We start from the raw sequence: 20,489 nt of genomic DNA, 5'->3' as shown, positions 1-20,489 counted from the left end.
CCATTACTGTGTACATAATTTCATAATTCATTTTTGTTTTGGAATTGAAAAAGAGAATGAATTCAATATAGATTCTTCTGTATTTTACTAATTATATTTGTTCGCTAATGCTACTTGAGAAAGTATACTGAAACCGAAAAATAACAAAAAATACCACCTTCCAACTGGCCTCATGTTTTAATTCAGGGGTGTTAAAACATTATGTATGAGTAGGGCGACCAGACGTCCTCTTTTATCCGGACATGTCCTCCTTCTTAGGCATCTGTCCGGCATCCGGGGGGATTTTCTAGAAATCGGTAAATGTCCTCCTTTCTTAGAAAGAGTATAGCATCGATCGTAGCAAATGTGCTGCATAGAGAATGCTTCCACACATAACGATCATCATATCACTTGGGGTGCGTGAAGTATTCGAGCAATGCTCACCTCTGGGAGCCAAACACGATTGCTTTCCCGACTGAGTCATTAGTAGGGTGCAGATTTATAGACACTAAACACCTCTCAAGTAGGCACAAAAATGATGAAAATAGGCACTTAAAAAGGTACTATATACTAAAAAATGCACAAAAATATACACTAAAATTTAATTTTAAAAAATATTAAAATGGGTAATGAATGTGAACTTATTTAAATTTTCTCTTTACAATATACATTTATACTGTATTAGCACTTCAGTTTATACATAAAAGTTCGCTAACGATTAACAAACTATTAATACTCTTTTGATCGACCTCACTTCTACATAGTATACCCTGGTGACTGGCCCCATGGCCATTATAATTCTGTGCCGTCCTGTGCTGAGCCCCCTTTTTAGCCTCAGCTTTTAATCAAGGTAAGGAAATTTTAGTTTTCAGACATGCTTTTATTTTTGTTTGATCGAAATTCACATTTGTGGGAAATCGTCAGTTAAAGTAATTCTCACAAAAAAGAGCTTGTGCTAACGACTGTGCGGATTTGAACAATGAAAAAAACAAAACAATTTGCATCTATGTGACAAAAAAATGTAAACAGTGTTCCAATTGAAAGCCTCAAATCTGGCGAATACCAGATAACATCAACAAAGCTTTCTTCAATGTAGGGAAAGCCAAAGGGACGTAATAAAAACCTGAAGTATGCAAAAATTGCAGAATAGCAATTTTTTGGCACGATTAAGCAAAATATGTACTAACCCTCGAAATAGGCATTTATAGGCACTATAAAAATTAGTTTCCGGACTAGAAACACCATGAAACGAACTTTAAACATTAAAGCCTGTGTTTTACTACAAATAAATAAAATAGGCAAAATTCCACACCCTAGTCATTAGTATTATTCTAACTCATTGCATCACCCTTTGAGACTGCAGGAATGCACGTAGTCTGTAAAAGTAAAGTGCTCCCCTGTGCTTTGCACCACGCCATGAAGACGTATAGGGGGTGTGGAGTTAGGGCTCCACACTTCCTTGATCGCGGCCGAAGGTGAGGGTGATGTGATCAGCACCAAGCCTCTGGCCACCTTTACCTCCTCAGAGTTTCCTCCAGGTATCCACTTTATACGATGCTGGGTGAGCGTCGGAGCTGCTTGAACAGGTAGAAAAAATCCCGGATCTCCTCCGCCGGGGATCGAACCTCTCTCGCATGGTAGTCAGACACCCTAACGACTGAGTCTGTGCAGTTCCTTTTCGATTGATTGATTTGGTTTATTTTACTTCGCTTTTCTGCCACTTTTGGCTAATCGCGGAGATGGGTATGAGCGATGATATGATGATTTTGATGAAGGAACACTCATACCCTGCCCGGGATTAGAATCCGGGACCCCTGGCGTTGTGGCACGGTGTGTTAACCACTCCACCACGGAGATCGGCCAATTTCTTTTCGAGTTATACATATGCGATACAGAAACACGTGGTGAGAACTTTGATTATTAAGTAATATTTACTTTCATGAAATAACGAAGTGAAAATGTAAATTCAACAATGATCTTGCAAGAAAATATCCGGCTTTTAAAAGGATGGAAGAAACGAATGGTGGCTGTTACATTCCCCTGCTGTTGAAAGAGTGCTAGAAATGTTCCTGGCATTAAAATCATATTTCTTGAAACAATCTAAACTACTTAAAATTTTAATTCGGTTTTTGGAAATAAGTTAAAATAAATCTTACTTGTTACGTTTGCATTCACTTGTGGGGATATTTCATTCTAATATCCAAGAATTAGAAAAGGAGTAAAATTATGTGCTTCAAATTGTAGATATTCTTTGTCATTTGTTAAATAACAGATTAGGAGATTGCTTTCTTTGCTTTGAAGAAGTTATTGAAAGAGATCACTTGAAAAGTATCTGTGAGCAAGGCGTTGGCAAGATTTTTTAATATTGCTTAAATTGTGAGTAATGGCAAATGTGGTGCCATTTCTTGCGGTGTCCTTTTTTATGACTTTGTCCTCCTTTTTCGCCATGCTCTGTCCTCTTTTTTGAATGTATGTCAGGTCATCCTATGTATGAGCTTCAAAACATTATCCACTTACAAAGTTACAGAGTTCCACTGTATATGCTGGTATAGGGTGTGTTTGTGTGTTTAGAGAGAAAGAGATCACTCACGTAGAATATATTCTAACAAGGGAGGTCTGTTGCGCATAGAGGGTGTGTCAGAGAGAAATAAATTTGTTGTACAATTTTAGGTGTTTATGAACAAGAAAATGATAAAAATGATAATGTAGTAGCTTATAATTGTGCTTTATCAACGAAGGTGAAAATGGCATTTCAAACTTACTCCTTCAGTTCTCTCTGAGACGATTACATAAACAAGCAAGAATGATGGCTAGGGTCTTCCTGATTTGTCCGTTTGCCACTTGAGTGTTGCAATTCACTGTTGTATCAATAATAATGGTGAGATCTGTCAAATCTGCCATTTCAAGAAGATGGGTTCTCATTTACATCTTAATCGAATAATACTTACCAAAATATATAAGATTTTTCAAAATTTCCAGAAGTGCTGAATAATCGTAAATGAGCAAATTCTAACTGGAAAATTTTTACTTCCATTTTTAAATTATTAGGAACTGAGATAAATGAAATCATGTGGAAACAATTACATTGTTTTCGATTTATATGCACACTTGATAGTTCTAGTCTTTTTTGTTTTGTTCATAGTACTAGTACCATTTAATTCTTTCGAAAAAACACTGAAATATTGCAGTGCGTCCCTTTTCATTTTAATCCAATATTATAGCAAAGAAAGCAAACAATCGGATGTTGCTTACAGAAGGCAGAAGTTATAAGATCACAGAGGAACAAACTACAGAAACAAGAGACACTTCATAGCACATAACTGCCAATGGCAAACTGTCAGCAATAGGAAGGAATTCTCCTCCTAGAAGCTTATCTTCCTGCTTCTGGGAAATTCACCACTCTTCGGACGTGTGTATATCGCTTTGGAATTCAGATCTACTAAACGAAAGATGAAACATACGATAAACCTTGAAATTCCTGGAACCTGGCTGGAGCCTATCAACTGCCCACCCAGAGGAAACATATCTAGTACAACAACTTTATCCTATCTTCTTCATCTATTGTTCGTAAGAATCAAAGGATGGGCTTTCATATCGAAGCAGAAACTGAATTCCGGCTCAATTTAAGTCCTAAATAGCCAATAGTTTACGACACTTACATAGCAATTTAAATGTCGCAAAGTAACTTTAAAAGTAACTGTTAAAACGTTACTTCTTGGTAAAAAAAAGTAACTGTTAAAACGTTACTTCTTGGTAAAAAAGTAACTGTTACTTCCAAACACTGGCACTGATACTTTATTTGCAGACACCCTGCAGGTATATCTATCTATACATGAAAAAAAAATGCAAGCCTTAGACTAAACCCTTCATTAAAGAATCGGGCTTCAATTTCCAATTTTTGTAATTTGCCTAATGTATTCATAATTGTAATTAATAAATGAACAACTTAAAGAAATTTAGCCATAAAGAAACAGTGCATATAGCATTCTAGGAGATGTTGGGATAGGGCCCACACATACTCGATCTCGACCATTGTGGAGGTGATGTGCATAAAAAAAATTAAAAAATGGATGCACTATTATATATTTTTTAACTGTGAGAAAGTGAGAAAGTTGAAAAAAAATTATAGACAGATGAACTTTTTGTTCCTTCGAATCTGCCAAAAAGGAATATGTGTTTCAGTTTACAGAAAATGCATAGAATGTGCAAGTAAGGATTAAAGAACCTTTGTTGTTTTTGCAATGACTATACATATGCCATGCTTTTACCCACGCCAAAATGTAGTCACGGACACTGCCGGCTTGTAATGAATACATTGAATGTCAGTGTATTCATTACAAGCTGGCAGTGTCCATGACTGTACCATCATGTACAATTCTTAAATAAGAAATAGGTAGAAATGTAACCTACATTATACACAATTATACATGCTCTATCTGATGTGATGGTTCTTTGCATTAAAAATAAATAAATGGTCAATGGTTTGAATGTGTAATGACTTCTAGTACTCGAAATGAGTGTGGAAGTAAGTGTTAAGTTTATAGAATTTTTTTCAACTTCTAAAGTTACGGAAATGTGACAAGTAAGTTTCACATGCAGCCATGCTTATGTCACTGCTCTCTGTTGAAAGTTTATATATATACAGGGTGACAATTAATGAACTATAAAAAAATAAAACCGTCATAATTTCTGAACGGTTCGCGTGATGACTTCCAAACTGCGTAGCTGGCCACAGAGCATGATGGGAATTCATATGCGCATGCAACGTGTTGATGTCGGCCATTTGCAAGTGAAAATGTCACGGTACAGCATGCAGGAGCGTATATCACTTGTGAAGGCCTATTATGCAAGCAATAACAGTCCGATTGCGGTGCAAAGGAAGTTTGCGACCGAGTACAAGTTAAAGACAACCGGTCCAAGTGTGCTAACAATCAAGAATTTGATTCGCAAGTTTGAGAGAACAGGTAGTGTTTGTGATGTGGTTCATGCAAGATGGAGCTCGACCCCATCGGACCACGAGAGTGTTTGATGTCCTGGAGGAGTATTTTGGGGACCGCATTCTGGCTCTGGGGTACCCAGAGGCCACTGGAAGGGGACTCGCTTGGCCGCCATATTCCCCGGATCTGAACACATGTGACTCATTTTTGTGGGTCTATGTTAAGGACAAGGTGTACAGAAATAACCCCAAAACCATTGCCGAGCTGAAAACTGCCATTCAGGAGGTCATCGACAGCATCGATGTTTCGACACTTCAGCGGGTCATGCAGGATTTTGCTGTTCGTCTGCCCCACATCAGTGCCAGAGATGGCAGACATATCGAACATGTCATAACCTAAATCCGAATGTCTGTAGTGCCGTTTACATGTGCAATACAGTTTGTGTACTACATGGTTTGTCACTAATTTCTGTTTTATTTCATATAGTCCATTAATTGTCACCCAGTATATATATACACCAGGTGGTCCATTTATAATTATAGTATGGAATATAGCACGCAGAATGCATCCAATCAAAAAAATTGCACAGAAAAAAAGTTTGATACTATTGAGGGGGTAAGTCAATGCCGCAAAAATTTCGTCACCACCACCCACCCCTTAGGGAGGGGGTAAATGTGAAATTTCAAATGGAACACACCCATTCGTTTTACATATTTGGATTCCGTGTTGAAAAAGAAATATTTTTTGTTCGAAAAATTTTGCAAAAAAATTTCAACCTTCAAACATTTATAAACATTTGGTAATTTCATTTTGTTTCCTTTATGTAATGACAGTTTTGGTTTCCATTGAGAACATTGTAAAAACGAATTTTATTCAAAAAATATGTGCAAAGAATTCGACAAAAGAAAATTGTTTGCAATTTATGTCTTTGTGTAACAATAAATAATATTAATATGTTCCAACTCTTCGGTTTCAAGGAACAATTTCATATGAACAACAAAATTAAATATGTTACTACAAATTAGTTATCATTTGAGGTACACAAATAAATGTTTAAAGGAGCAAATGTTCAAAATGATGACATTATTATACTTATTGTTATTAGTATGTTTACCTGGTACTTGCCCCCCCCAGACAAAATTCGTGGTTGATAAAGAACTTGTTGGAAATAACAGTCATGTGGAAAGACTAAGGCAATGAAACTTAACATTCCTAACTTACTCAAAGCATATAATGGAGACACCATAAGCACATAATATAATAATTATACTGCTAATAGCACCAAACCTAACCTACCCACGTCATCATACAAAAGCAGGATGGAGAGAACTGTTCAGCACAAAAAAATATACAGTAAGCAATCCGTAAACATGTCCATTATGTGCTTATAGATATGAACAGAATTCGAGTCATGTACAAAATGTAGATTCATAATGATGACATTGGAATTGCTCAATCAGAACTTGAGCCACCCAATTATGGATGACTTCTTCCTCAAATAACTGTTGGTTATGACAGTGAAAGAGCATGCTTACGAGTCTGGAAAAAGCCTGTGATAATGAAAAAAAAACTAACAGTTTTAAGACATCCAGGAAAATCACATATATTGTCATCTCACCCTACATGTTTGTTGCTAAATCGTAAGCATTTGTTATGCAAACAATCTGAAGTAAATATTTGGAGAAGTCCATTCATGCTTCTCCCCGCATACTTGAACGCTCACAAGGCAACACTTACAACCCCCCCCCCCCCCCCCATACAAAACAACATCTGAGGATGGAACAACAAGTATTCCCTTTTGGTAGGATACAAGCATCCTACGAAAACTAATCAGGTACATCCAGCAAAGTGGCAATTCTGTAAGCTTGAGAGGACAAGTGGCAAAGAAAATTACGAGAATTTATACTGACATACAACATAGGCTTCGAAACTTGTGCATTGCTTACAATGGTCGCAACAGAATGCAGGATTTCATGCATGCAGTAGCACACACTCTAAAACTGAAGTGCAAGTGAAGAAAAATATGATTCAGTGTTCGTTGTAGATGTTCCTTTTGTTTTATTGAGATTTCATCATGCTAAGTATGCAATTTTAACATGGTTCGATTTTGATTTGCATCTGATAACACATACTGCGGAGTTTTAGAGGTTACTTACTGCATGCTTCCTTGACACTGGTTTTTCACTTCTTTATAATTCTGTACTTGCAACAGCCATTCGTTTACTATCAAAATGTTGAAGATTTTGTTCAATGCATGCTTTCATAGTGAGGTCAAGCGGGTCAGGTTTAGTTCTCTTAGTATTTTAATAACCAGTACTCGAAAAACTTTCTTCAAAGCTAGGTGCCAGTTCTGAAAATCAGGTGCCAGGAAACTACCTACTAGCAATTGTGCATACTACAGAGCGTTTCAAAAGTCGCACAACCCAAACTTTGAAAATGTATATCATGAAAACCGTAAGAAGTATTTACACCAGGTTTTCTGCACTAAACTAATCATGTATGCTATCACTGGGTTAATAAATTTATGTTAGCATGTATCCAAATAAAAGCAATTAATTTTTTTTAAAAAATATTGTTAATTTGCTGAAAACATCTGAGAATTGATTTTCAACAATATATACAACCTTAGTGACAATGAAGTTCGACCAGTCACAAATATAGGAGTGCGTTGTGAAAGAAGGAGAACACATGCATGTGCTGAACATATTTTATTCAGCAGGCTACATGGAACAAAGGAAAACAAATTTCAGCTGCAACGCAGCAATGTATGGTGTCCACACAAAATAAAACATTTTCGTCCATCTACACGTGACATTGAAGTTCGACCACTGATAGAGGGGATCCTGTTTACCATGGTGTGACGCCGCCCCGTCGGCGAATAACTGTGGCAAATGCTGCGGACGAGTCGTTCAAGGTATTCCACATCGATGCGGTGCCATTCCTCCTGCAGGCAGGCGATAAGAGCAGCCACTGTCGTGGGTCCCCTCTGTTGCACACGTCGCTTAAGAACACGCCACACATTCTCAATGGGCGAGAGGTCGGGACTCGATGGTGGCCGTGGCAGAGTTCGCAGGTGATGGCGAGTCAACCATTCTCTTGTCAGCCGCGCTGTATGAGGCCTGGCATTGTCGTGTTGAAAGATGAGACACCGCCTGTGGAACAGGTGCCTGCACACTGTGGGAAGATGCCGCTCCAGTATGCATGTATAGGCGTGTGCATTCACAATGCCCTCACAGACGTGTAGTGGGCCAACCCCAGATGCCGTCGTACATCCCCATACCATCACTGACGCAGGTTTCTGTACCCGACGTGCATAACATTTTGCTTCATTCTGTTCCTCCTTCCGACAAATGACTGTTTTCCGTATTTTCCCGTACACAACATTGAAAATGGATTTGTCCGTCCACAAAACCCTGTTCCACTGCCGAAATGTCCATCCCCGGTACATTCGTGCCCACCGTAGTGGATTGCCTTTGTTCAACATGGAAAGGAAGGGTTTACGTTTCGCCTTGTACACTCCGTAACCGCATCGCTGTAGGTAACGGCGAATGGTTCTGGTTGACACTTCAATGTGAAAGCGTTCTCGAGTCCATGGTCGTAATTCGGCCACAGAAACATGATTGTTGGTCTGGATATAGCGCCTAAATATCCGTAGGTCACGCACGCTCAGCAGGCGTTTTCGACCGGGGGGCTTACCTGGCTCTGTAGTACCCGTATTTTGGTGGTGTTTGATGATGCAGTGGACGGTTGACTTGGGTAAGTTCAGTTGGCGCCCTATTTCCCATTCACTGAGTCCATCCCGTTGCAACTCCACCACTCTTCTCCTCACGGTGTTGTCAATAGGTTTGCCCCTGGCCATGGTGACGATGCACTGCGGTTCCTCGGTGCACAGCACGTGCTTATATATGGCAGACTCCCTTATCGTGTCCGTGACGTCATGCTTCCGTCGAATGCGCCACTATCTGGAATTTTCCGTATGGGTCTGGTGCCTGGTCGAAGTTCAATGTCACGCATATAGTTCCCCGTTTTCGTTCTTTACGTGACCTTGGGTGCAACATACTGGGATCACGATTCTTGCCTGCTCACACGCCTCCTCTTACACACATGCGTCACTTCTGCGGGTCACCCATTCCACCGCCTATGCATCTGTGCATTTAATCACGTATTCGTTTCTGGTCGAACTTCATTGTCACCAAGGTTGTACCAACGTAGAAATTTTCAGCGAAAAATGCAGGTTCGACCAGGACTCGAACACGGGTCTCTGATATACCGTACCATTGCTCTAACCACTGAGCTACTCAGCCGGTCTAGCTTCGCCTGATTTTTTGCTGTCACTGTTTTACCTGCTTGGAATCTTCTCTGCCAGTGCTACCGCAATGGGATCTGTTGCATTTGAAATACAGTAGTAGACTTCGACGTTGCCTGGTTCCTCCCAGCGTAGAGATGTTAATTATTGAAGATCAGGCACACACAGGAAATGTAATACGAAGAAATTTTCAGCCAAAAATGCTTTAATATCTCTACGCTGGGAGGAACCAGGCAATGTTCAAAGGCAACAGATCCCGTTGGGGTAGCACTGGCAGAGACGATTCCACACAGGTAAAACAGGGATAGCGAAAAATCAGGCTAAGCCAGGCCGGCTCAGTAGCTCAGTGGTTAGAGCAATGACACGGTATAACAGAGACCCATGCTCAAGTCCTGGTCGAACCTGCATTTTTTGCTGAAAATGTCTACGTAGTACATCTTCTGTGTGTGCCTAATCTTCAATAATAATACCAACTCTTAACAATGTGTGGGATCATTTGTTGGTGTTTGACTAGTCGTAAAACAGTTGCTTTGTGAGGTACAGCAGAAGCAGGTTAACTGTTAACCGTCTGGTTTTTATCTTGTGCAACGTATATTAATCCACATTACCATGTCCTTCACTCCGAACCTATCAACTTGGCGCTGCAGACAGTGAATAGAAAATTTGAAGGATTCTAATCGTATCGTCAGGATGACTTTATGACTTTATCGGCACGGGATTATAACAAGTAAGATTTCATGTAGCAAATCAACAAGATGGTCTTACATGTAACGTTTAAGTTTGCTAATTTTCTACATGCAAGTTTCAGTTACACATCGTAACTTTCATACATGCCAGTGATTTCTATCAGTTAATGTAATTTGAAGTTTCGATAACATGGCTCTCAACATTACATTCAGCGAATTTGCTGAAGAAAATGAAGATATCGAGAGTTATTTCATGCATTTTGATGAACTCTGTCTTGCCCAGAATGTGGCAAATGAAAGAAAAGCAGCAGTTTTATTAGCAGTCATTGGTCCTAAGGCTTTCCAAATACTTCGCAATATTACGGCTCCTGAAATGCCATGTAATCTAACATATGCTGTCATTCACGACAAAATGGTTCAGCACTTCAGGCCCAAAACCAACAAGTTTACAGAGAGTTTCAATTTTCGAAAATGTATTCAGTCCCAAGGAGAATCAGTTACTCAATTCGTATTGAGAATCAAACAACAAGCAGCCAAATGTGTGTATGAGCAGTATTTAGATGAGGCACTTGTTGAACAATTCATCGTTGGTATACTTTCAGATTCTACTCGGAAAAGATTATTGTCTGAAAGTGATCTTTCCTTTGCTAAATGTCAAGAAATTGCTTTGCATTGTGAGTTATTAGAACGAGAAGTTAAATTATTCTCGAATAAGTACAATGCAGATTCTGTGACTTTTGCCACCAGCTCAAGAAATTTGACGCGGATGAATCCAGATCGCCACACAGGCCCTTAAACGAGTTCACGCTCTGGCGAAACGAGGCAGAAGAGCTACAATCAACCTCAGAACTCAACTGCTACCAAGCAAAATCCTCACTCCCAGTGTGGCAACTGCACAAAGAATCACCCACAAGGTCTATGCCCGGCAAGAAACGCAATCTGTAGCTACTGCAAACGACAAGGCCATTGGAATATATGATGCAGAAAGAAGCAGAAAGATAGAGCCGGGAATAGAACGTCCAGTTCAACCTCACGGAGCACTACATTCGATGAGTTGTCTACGTTCAGCTTCAACCATCTCAACACTGATGCACTGTCATCATTCCACACTGGTTACTTCTACTAAACACATTTTGGAGCAACAATTCAGTTCGGATAGCTTCATAATAAATCTCGAAATCAATAAGTGTATTGTTAAATGTGAAGTAGATACTGGGTCTGCTGTTACTCTTTTCAACGAGAAGTATTTTGACCAGTTGTTTCCACACTATGTTAAATCTAATTCCAGCCTACAATTACGAGGTGTAAACGAAGGATATGTACGTGTTACAGCACAAACATCCGTCAAACTGTACATAGACAATAAGGATTATACTTTACCTGTCTTTCTCTGCCAGGAGAAACTTTTATATCCATTGATCGGTCGTACGTGGTTGGACATTATTCAACCATCTTGGAGGCGATTAATAGTTACAGCCAGTATTCTTTCAACTAACACAGTACAAGGTACTATTACTAGCGCTGGTGCCGACGACCTAAGGCGAGAAATTTCTTCTAGATACGAGAAAATCTTTGATGGTGATTTGTCCAAGCTCGTTACACCTTATTTGGTCGATATACCACTGACATCCAACTCTGCACCGATATTTCGTAGACATTACAAAGTTCGTTACGGTATTCGAGACCGTGTTCAGGATGCTATTCAAAATCTAGCGAAAGTAGATGGTTATGGGAACTGGTCGAATATTCTAATTGGGCCTCACCACTGGTTGTTGTTACCAAGAAAGATGGCTCACTTCGTCTCTGCACTGACTTCTCAGGAACGGTGAATAAAATGACTGAAAATGTCAAGTTTGCCATTGCTAGAGTCGAGGATATTTTCTCTAAGTTGGCCAGGTGTAAATACTTTACGGTAATTGACCTTCAAATGGCTTACGGACAGTTGGAACTTTCTGAAGCTGCAAAATGCATCACTGTCGTCAACACACCTTGGGGATTATATAAACCTCACAGACTACCTTTTGGCATAAACATAAGTGGAGATCTGTTTCAAATGGTCCTAGCAAAGATACTAGATGACATTCCCGGAGTTTCCTTCTACTTTGATGATGTCATCATCGGAGATGAAACATTGCAAGAATGCTTCACACGCACGTGTGATGTCCTGAATCGTCTGGCCAAACACAATGTCAAAGCGAGCGCCAGCAAAAGCCAATTCCTAACCTCATCTATCAAATACCTAGGATACAAGATTGACGTCACTGGTATACGGCCGTCAGACAAGAACTTGGAGGCCGTCCTAAATTCTCCACCACCTCAAGACAAATCACAATTACGTTCTTTCATCGGGATGATCAACTTTCATCGAAAGTTTGTACCCAACTTAGCTTCGAAACTTCACTTTTTGCTTTCTTTACTCAAGAAAATCGTCTCTTGGAACTGGGACGATAACTGTCAACACGAGTTCGACAGCATCATGGCGGAACTTCGACAGGTAAATCCTATTGTACTTTCGACCCAACAAAGCCAGTTGTACTTATCACTGATGGATCTCCTTTCGGCTGTGGCACGCAATTGTGTCATCGAGTTGATAGCGGTCTTCAGACCATCGCCTGCTCTTCTACCACCTTCAGTGAGACGGAGCGGAGATACTCCCAGGTAGAGAGAGAAGCTCTAGCCATAGTTCACGGTATCAAGCGATTTCACAAATTTTTACTTGGATCCAAGTTCAAGATTGTTACAGACGCACGTGCTGTAAAGTTTATATTTTCTCCGGATCGAGCCATTTCAAAACATTCATCCAATAGATTGATGAGATGGGCTCTACTTTTATCTTCATACCGATATAATATAATTCATTCCAGCAAGGTAGAAGTAGCTGACATGCTAACCAGGTTGCCTACGCAAACACGTGACACAATACCAGCTGGAGAAGAAGAACTTCATGCATATTTCGGGTCCATTGAAGATGCTGTAACTCCTCTTTCTCGAGATGCAATACAGAACACCACTTCAGAAGACCCACTGCTCTCATTAGTTGTCTCCTGTGTAGTAAATGGTTGGCCAGATCAACACGACACGTCTACCGAACGGAAGAAGCTCGCACCTTTCTTCAAAAGAAGAGCTCACCTTACGTACGAGCAGGGAACGCTCATGTGGTCGGGTAGACTTATCATTCCCACAGTTAAACGGAATGAAGTTCTTAGAGCTTTACACGATGGACACATAGGTTCAACTCGTATGAAAGAGTTGTGTCTATCCAGATTTTGGTGGCCAGGCATGTCAGCAGAGATTACGGATTTTGTAGCGAGCTGCAATACATGCCGAGCTAATGCTCCTAAGGTCTGCAACGGACCCGATTCTTCATGGCCTCTCGCTTCGTACGTGAACGAGAGATGGCATATAGACCACTTTTTCTTTGCAGGGCGCAAGTTCCTACTGATAGTAGACGCCTTCAGCAAGTGGACAGAAGTATGGCCTGTACACACATTGGACACAAAGGAAACGATCCGCTGGCTTATGCAATCTTGCACCACGCTAGGGATACCAAATACTATCGTATCCGACAACGGCCCAACGTTCACTTCTCTCGAATTTCGTAACTTCTGTCTTAAGAATGGTATCAAACATGTTACTTCACCACCTTATCACAGCCCTAGCAACGGCTTAGCCGAACGATACGTTCGTACTGTCAAAACCGCTCTTGTCAAGCTTATAACTGACAAACCCAATCTGAGCACGCTTGAACTTGATATGGGGATCACCAACCTTCTTTTCATCCTTCAGAACACGCAACTGGGTAGAAAAGGAAGCCTACCAGCACTTTCGGTCTTGAAACACCGACCCAGATTTTGGTGGGAACCAAACAATGTGCCTCTGTCGAGTGAATCTCCGTTCAAGTCGAGGAAGTCAGCAAAGTTTCGGAACGACTCTTCGTCGAAATATGGTACTTTCGCCATCAACTCAGCAGTTTGGGTTCAATCACCTAAGCACGGTACTCCAAATTACATCCCAGGAGTTGTCATTCATCGAATTGGGGATAGCATCCTCTACGAGATAATGTTGGAAGATGGAATCAAACGAGTGGTACATCCCAGGTGGTTGAAGAGACGTGTTTCACGTGACACTGCAGATGGCGATGACTTCAACGTTACAATACCAAATAGAAATTCAACAAACCCCGGTGGAACAGTACCAGAACCTACCCCAGGCAGAGCCGGATACCCAGGACCAGGTCCTAGCACACCTCACTCGTCTCCGAGAAGGTCTACCAGGGTTCGCTGCCCACCAGATCGATACGGACATCAGCATACCTGATTTTTTTTTTTTAATGGGACACCTGGAGGGATGATACGGTCCAGGTATTAAGCGTATGGCTACAAGGCTTGGTCTTCACGGCCAGAAGAAGATAAATCATAAGCAGATGTATTCTGTGTGTAATTCTTGCTATTTCATGGTTCAATGTATTTGAATGTTTCGGACATAATGTCCAGTTTCTATTAAATATGTTAATTGTTAACCGTCTGGTTTTTATCTTGTGCAACGTTTATTAATCCACATTACCATGTCCTTCACTCCAAACCTATCAGGATTTTTCTTGGAAAACCTCTTGCACATGAGTGTAAGAATGAGTAGTAAAATAATCTTCAGCAATGCACACGCACTGCTCCAATAAATACGCCATAGTGAATCAATTAAAAGAACAGGCATAGTAGCGTTGAAAGTGAGCGAAGAGAATTCAGTGTAACCAGAGGCAGACTAGGATTGTCTGTAGAGTCCAATTTCGGCACAAAAACTTGGTTTATGATTTTTCACGTAAATGTATAGCCAATACTTAGGCACATGTGGTATGCGTCTGTTGACAATATTTCGACCTGCTAGCATTGCCATATGTGTCCCAAAAATGGCACTTTTTCACTCAACCCATAAAATCGGCAATAAAAAATCCACCAAATGTTGCACATGACCAATATTGGTCGCAAATGACAGATTGACATGGCATCATTCATCTGATTATGACCCAGCGATAATTTTTTACGTATTTTTCTCATTCAAAAGTGCATTTCTGGAAAAATTTTAAGTTCCGCCGGTTCTTAATTTATCTAAATTTTCTGTATGGATAAAACTGATAATTTTAAGCATTGAAAAATATCTCCATTGATGAGGCTTTATAATGCAGAAAACCCGGTGTAAATATCTCTTACAGTTTTCATGATATACATTTTCAAGGTTTGGGTTGTGCAACTTTTGAAACACTCTATAAGAAGCTGAGCATCACGGTATTCAAAACATTGCTAAATCATTCGAGAAAACAGGAAATGGGGTGTTGGGGGACAAAGACTAAGGAATTATTACTGACACACTGGAATGTTCACAACGTTGATTAAAAAAAAAAAAAAAAATCATTTGCTAACTTACGCTGTACTGCAATTTGAACTTAGAATCATCAAAATTTCGTACATATTACAGCATAAGATCACAGTCACCAGGCTGAAATTTTTAGTCCCCATGGCGACCGGGATTTTTCGAGCCCTTTTAATAACCCTAAATGCTTTCGTGGTTAGGTTAGGTGGGTCAGGTTTAGTTCCCTTAGCATAAAAATTAAGATCCCCAAATGTTCTCGGCAAGAATTTACAATACCGGACCCTTTTGTAATATCTATGCTACTGCTTATACTCACGAAATAATTAGTCACGTTGATTTATCTGAGGTTAACATGTTGGGGGTGAGGTGCAGAAATTGTTCATTAACGTGTAGAAGTTGTCAAATAAGCTTTTCTGTTCTCGCAATGATTCTCCGTATACAAGTATGGAAACCATATTTGTTGATATGAACAATTGACGTTCGCAATTAGTTACGTTGTCTACAGCGTTGCCACTGTTGATTTCATACTTGGAGAGCATGGCATGTAAGAATGGCGGAAGAGAACAGTAAAAAAGTTGATTACAGGTGGCGTCTTTGATATAGAAGTTTGCCGTTAAAGTGCTACGTAAATAAGATTTTTTATCGATTCGTTATCACAATTAGCGGAAAACCATTCACGGATAGATCCACTGACCATTCTCGGTAAGGTTAGGATAGGCCAACATAGTTAAAATTTGGGGCTCTAAAACCATGCACGGATAGCCCTACGAACCATTCACGGTAAGGTTAGGTGAGGCAAGCATAGTTAAAATTTGGTGCCATAGCAATGTCAGGAATGTATATTTCGTTTTATAAGTATTGGAAACACAAAATCTTCTGGTAAATAATGAGCAATCATGCAAGTCTGTTCCGATCACGAACCACCCAATTTAGTTTATTTTGCAATTTCTACAAGTGACCCCCCAATTTTAACTTCAAATTCGTTATTAGGAGGCCTCAGTACTAATTTACTATTCCCCGAACAGATATTTTTTATTTTTGCACAAGCAACTACTTACAGCAATAAGTTCCTGTAGCACTGTCTAACATCTGGAAGGTGTTTTCTGTGATCTAGGAATGTATCATAGGGAAAATTCATGTTTTTTGTTGAAAATTAATTCTCCGATGGACAATAGCCTTTGGCACGTATACCTTGGTAGATTGTGCTTGTGTTTTGTTGACGTTCATTGGGATGCAGTGTTGCAACCTTCTGTGTTTCCAACCAAAAATACAAACGTGACGTGTCATGGGTGCTTATTAGTTTCGTCAAGTATAGGTGTCCGAAGGATATTAAACTATTACCGTACCAGTTTCATAGATCGAAGACACATTAATATAGCATATTTTGTGTTTCACATGGTTCGTACTTACCAATTGTGTATTGCAGAACATAGTTCAAGGTGCCATTATGCTTTTTACAAGAAAACAAACACAATTTTTCACATTTTGAGTGCTTTTTTTATTCCTTTCTTCGCTTCCGGAAAACACAATATGGCGGCCACATCTTGACTCATGTTGTGGGTATGCAGTGTTTCAACCTTCTTCACCGAAAAATACCTACTATCATGTTAGTCACCGGTGGAATTATACATTATGCACGGATAGCTGATGGATTGCCCCACGAACCATTATGCACGGTAGCTGACCAATAGCCACACGAACCATTATGCACGGTAGCTGACCGATAGCACCACGAACCATTTCCGATAAGGTTAGGTTAGGTTTGGTTACGTTAGGCAAGCATAGTAAAAAAAAATGGGTTTGAAACACTGACAGGGGCTTACGTCATCAAACGTATGCAGCATCCAGTTGTCGTAGGGCAAGCAAATGAAAGCAATAGCAATTGTGTGTCTGAGAGATATTTCTCTTGAAAAATAGGTACTAGTTTACTATCGGTAAAAATCTGATATTCCCCGGACACCTATAACTTCTTCGTTTTGTCAATTATTGACATTTGTACTTGCCTATCTGCTTCGCGGAACATTCTTTAAGGTGTATTCGCATTTTTTTGATCAAAGTAATTGCAATTTTTCAGATAATTTTAACTATGTTTGCGTCACCTAACCACATGTCAATGGTTCGTGGGGCTAGTGTCAATGGTTCGCAATTATTTTGCAATTTCTAGATCCTGATACTACCACGACACGAAATTTTAACTATGTTTGCCTAACCTAACCGAAACTAACCTTACCACACGTCAATGGTTCGGAGAATTAATTTTCAACAAAGAACATGAATTTCCGCCTTGAAACATTCCCACATCACACAAAACACCTTCCAGATGTTAGACAATGCTACAGGAACTTATTACCGTAAGTAGTTTCTTCTGTAAAAATGAAGAAATCTGTCCGGGGAATATCAGATAAGTACCGTTTGGGGATTATTTGGGGGCAGGTGAGGCCAATTTCTAACATGCCTCTAACAGGGAGCCGGAGCGGAGCGGAGGCGGGGCCGCGTTAGCAGTTTGGGGCGGTAGGTCAATTACCCCAGGGGCGGAGCCAGGAATCGGTGGGAAATTTGGACTCAAAAATGTCAAACGAAAATAATTTTTTAATTTAAATTTCCCACCGATTCCGGGATGGATAGCCCCGAAAACCATTCACGGAATGTTCCGCGAAGCAGATAGGTAAGTACGAATGTCAAAAATTGACGAAACTAACAAGTTATAGGTGTCCGAAGGATAGTTTTCAAACTTAGTGTGTAGAAATGTAAGTCATAGGCGAGCGTCAGAGAGGAGGAGATCGCACACATTTATGGTAAAATGTCAAAAAGAACACCGGCAAAACTTGTAACATGAAATTTTAATAAATCATTAAAATGAAACAACTACGAATTATTATCCGTGATAACTATTTACATTTGAAACACACACTTTGCACCATTAATGTAGATGATACATGCATTTCTTCTATAAAATGCCGTAATTTCGCTTGAATTACAGGTCACAGTCCGCGAGCATTACGTCCATCATATTTTGGTTAAGTACACTTACGAAATAAATTACATTATATCAAAATATTTATCACTTTGTTCTCACCTTTGATGCACAGGTTTGCATCGCATATCAAGCAATTAGTACATGAAAGCTTTTCATTACATGCATTTATAACATACCGATTTCAAAATCATAAATACTCCACAGAAGCGGATACAGAGCAGACACCTATCGTTGACAGCTGGGGACACAGATTACCGCCACCATTTTGTTTGAATTTTCCCTAATGGGAAATATTTGTATCCCTTTTTACCTCTTGACCCATAGGCCGTGTTCGAAAGGTGCAAGACCGTACTTCAAGCGAGCATCCTCCGAGTATAATAATAATAAAAAGAAAGATAGGAGGAAAAAAACCGCCCCCAAAGGTGGGTGAGTGGCGCCCATCCTAATTCAACCGGCAACCACGCACAAAGGCGCAGACCTCGCCTGAGACACTAATGCACTCCCCAAGCACATTATAGCCTCATGTCTGGTCTTTTGCCTAGGCGTAATCTTCCCCTCAGAATAGATCCAGTCAAGCCGGATTTCTCCCTTGGGGAAGCCTCCATTCCATGCAGTCATGCACTAGTTGGCTATCTAAATACGAGGACATCGGATATGGTTTTGCCTCGTGTAAATCTATTCAAGAGGTTTGTACCAGGGATCGAAACTGACAGGTGGTGAAAGAACTACAAGTACCAAAAAGAGAAGGGAAGCTTCCCGAGGGTAAAAGCACTGCAAGCAGGTAAAACCTTGGATGCGTCTTGAATTGCAAGCTTCATCTAGGATACCGGTGTGTGTAAAACCTCCACGTTGAAGGGGGAGGAAAAATAACACACCCTAATGGTGTCTATCCTTACGGGGGAAGGACGGATCGGGATTTTAGGTAGGAGTAGGCAATGCCCGAGGGCTATTTGCAATGCTAAATGTTAGTAGGACCTACTCATTCCGACTGACAACCTTGTTTGCATACAAATCGAAATTAGAAAAAAGCTGCATCGGAAATGCCACCAAGACGTCTTCGTGAAAGGAGGAGAACTCGTTGATTGGGATGTCGGTCCGTTAGAAACAGCTCATCTGCTTCTCCGGGCATTGTTACTTTTGCTTCGGATCGGGATTTAAGACAACATTGGCCTTTCGTTGTCTTAGGAGCAAGTGACTTCTCAGGGGGTCATTCAGTAGACATGCGACGGGTGCACTCCCATTTATGGTCGCTATGCCATACGTGAATGGAAGAGTGCGGTGCTACCGGGGATCACCATTCCCCGGCAGACTTTGGGTGGAAGTGCCCTTGTGGAGGGCCACCAACCCGGTCGCGAAATTTCTTTTTCCACATAGGACAGGACTAGCACCGGAAGTGATGATGAAATCCTAATTAAGGGGCCTCGCGCAATCGTCATGTAAACAAATGAAGATCAGATACCGAAGCGTGTTGTTTGTTGTTGTCTTATTCTGTATATCAATTGAATATATGTTAATTATAAAGAAGTGTGTGAATAATTTGTCGGATTGATATCATTTTCAGGTGAAATCCTTTTACAAACTCCCGAAAGTTAGTAGACAGTTGAATCAATAATGATAATAATGCAATAACTGGAGTATAAAATTATATTGAAAACTGCAAGATACAAACTCGCCGAAAGTGAGTAGACAAGACAGTTGAATCAATAATGCAATAACTAGAGTATAAAATTATGATACTGAAAAATGGAAGAGGAGCTGTGACGAAAGAAATGTCTGTAAGAGAAACCTTAGCATTGGCGTAATGATCGTTTAGTGCAAGATTCCAGCAATATGCAACATGTTAATATGGGTATGTACTGCGAGGCAGTGATTTATCAGCACAAACCCCACATTTTTTCACAAATGCCCAATTTACAGTTACTTTGGCTGTAAATTTACCCCTACACCACTCTAAATGCAATGTTAGACCTAGCCAGATTAATATTTCTCAATAAATCTCTTCTGTGAGGGGTTGTAATTAATGCAGTTTTTTTTACATTAAATAATTAATGATATTTTAGTGCAAGCTTCTTGAAACATGTTGATATGAGTGTGTTATGTGAGGCAGTGATATATCCGTATAACCCCCACATTTTTTCATAAATACCCAATTTATAGTGATTTTGGGGCCCAAGTTCCTTTTGTTTTATTGCGATTTCATCATGCTACGTACGTAATTTTTACATGGTTCGATTTCGATT

At 40.1% G+C, this 20,489-nt stretch overlaps 1 protein-coding gene across 3 annotated transcripts in view; it reads right to left on the bottom strand.

Annotated features, from left to right (window-relative positions):
- The window catches only part of LOC145991051 (hexosaminidase D-like), a 108,145-nt gene that overhangs the window by 25,245 nt on the left and 62,411 nt on the right, over positions 1–20,489 (bottom strand). Inside the window, exon 1 of one of the 3 annotated variants that reach the window (XM_083126754.1) lies at positions 18,426–18,509. The exons of 1 other annotated variant lie outside the window; for it this stretch is intronic. The gene's annotated coding sequence lies outside the window, so the exon portion shown is untranslated. Of the gene's footprint in view, positions 1–18,348; positions 18,510–20,489 lie in introns of those variants that run through there. One more of the 3 variants, XM_083126753.1, reaches the window with a different exon arrangement.

The sequence above is a fragment of the Lepisma saccharinum genome, chromosome 8, assembly GCF_977018435.1.
Source record: "Lepisma saccharinum chromosome 8, izLepSacc3.1, whole genome shotgun sequence".
Classification (NCBI taxonomy): domain Eukaryota; kingdom Metazoa; phylum Arthropoda; class Insecta; order Zygentoma; family Lepismatidae; genus Lepisma; species Lepisma saccharinum.
The sequence above is the reverse complement of the archived record's forward strand: the minus strand, read 5'-3'. Positions and strand labels throughout refer to the sequence as shown.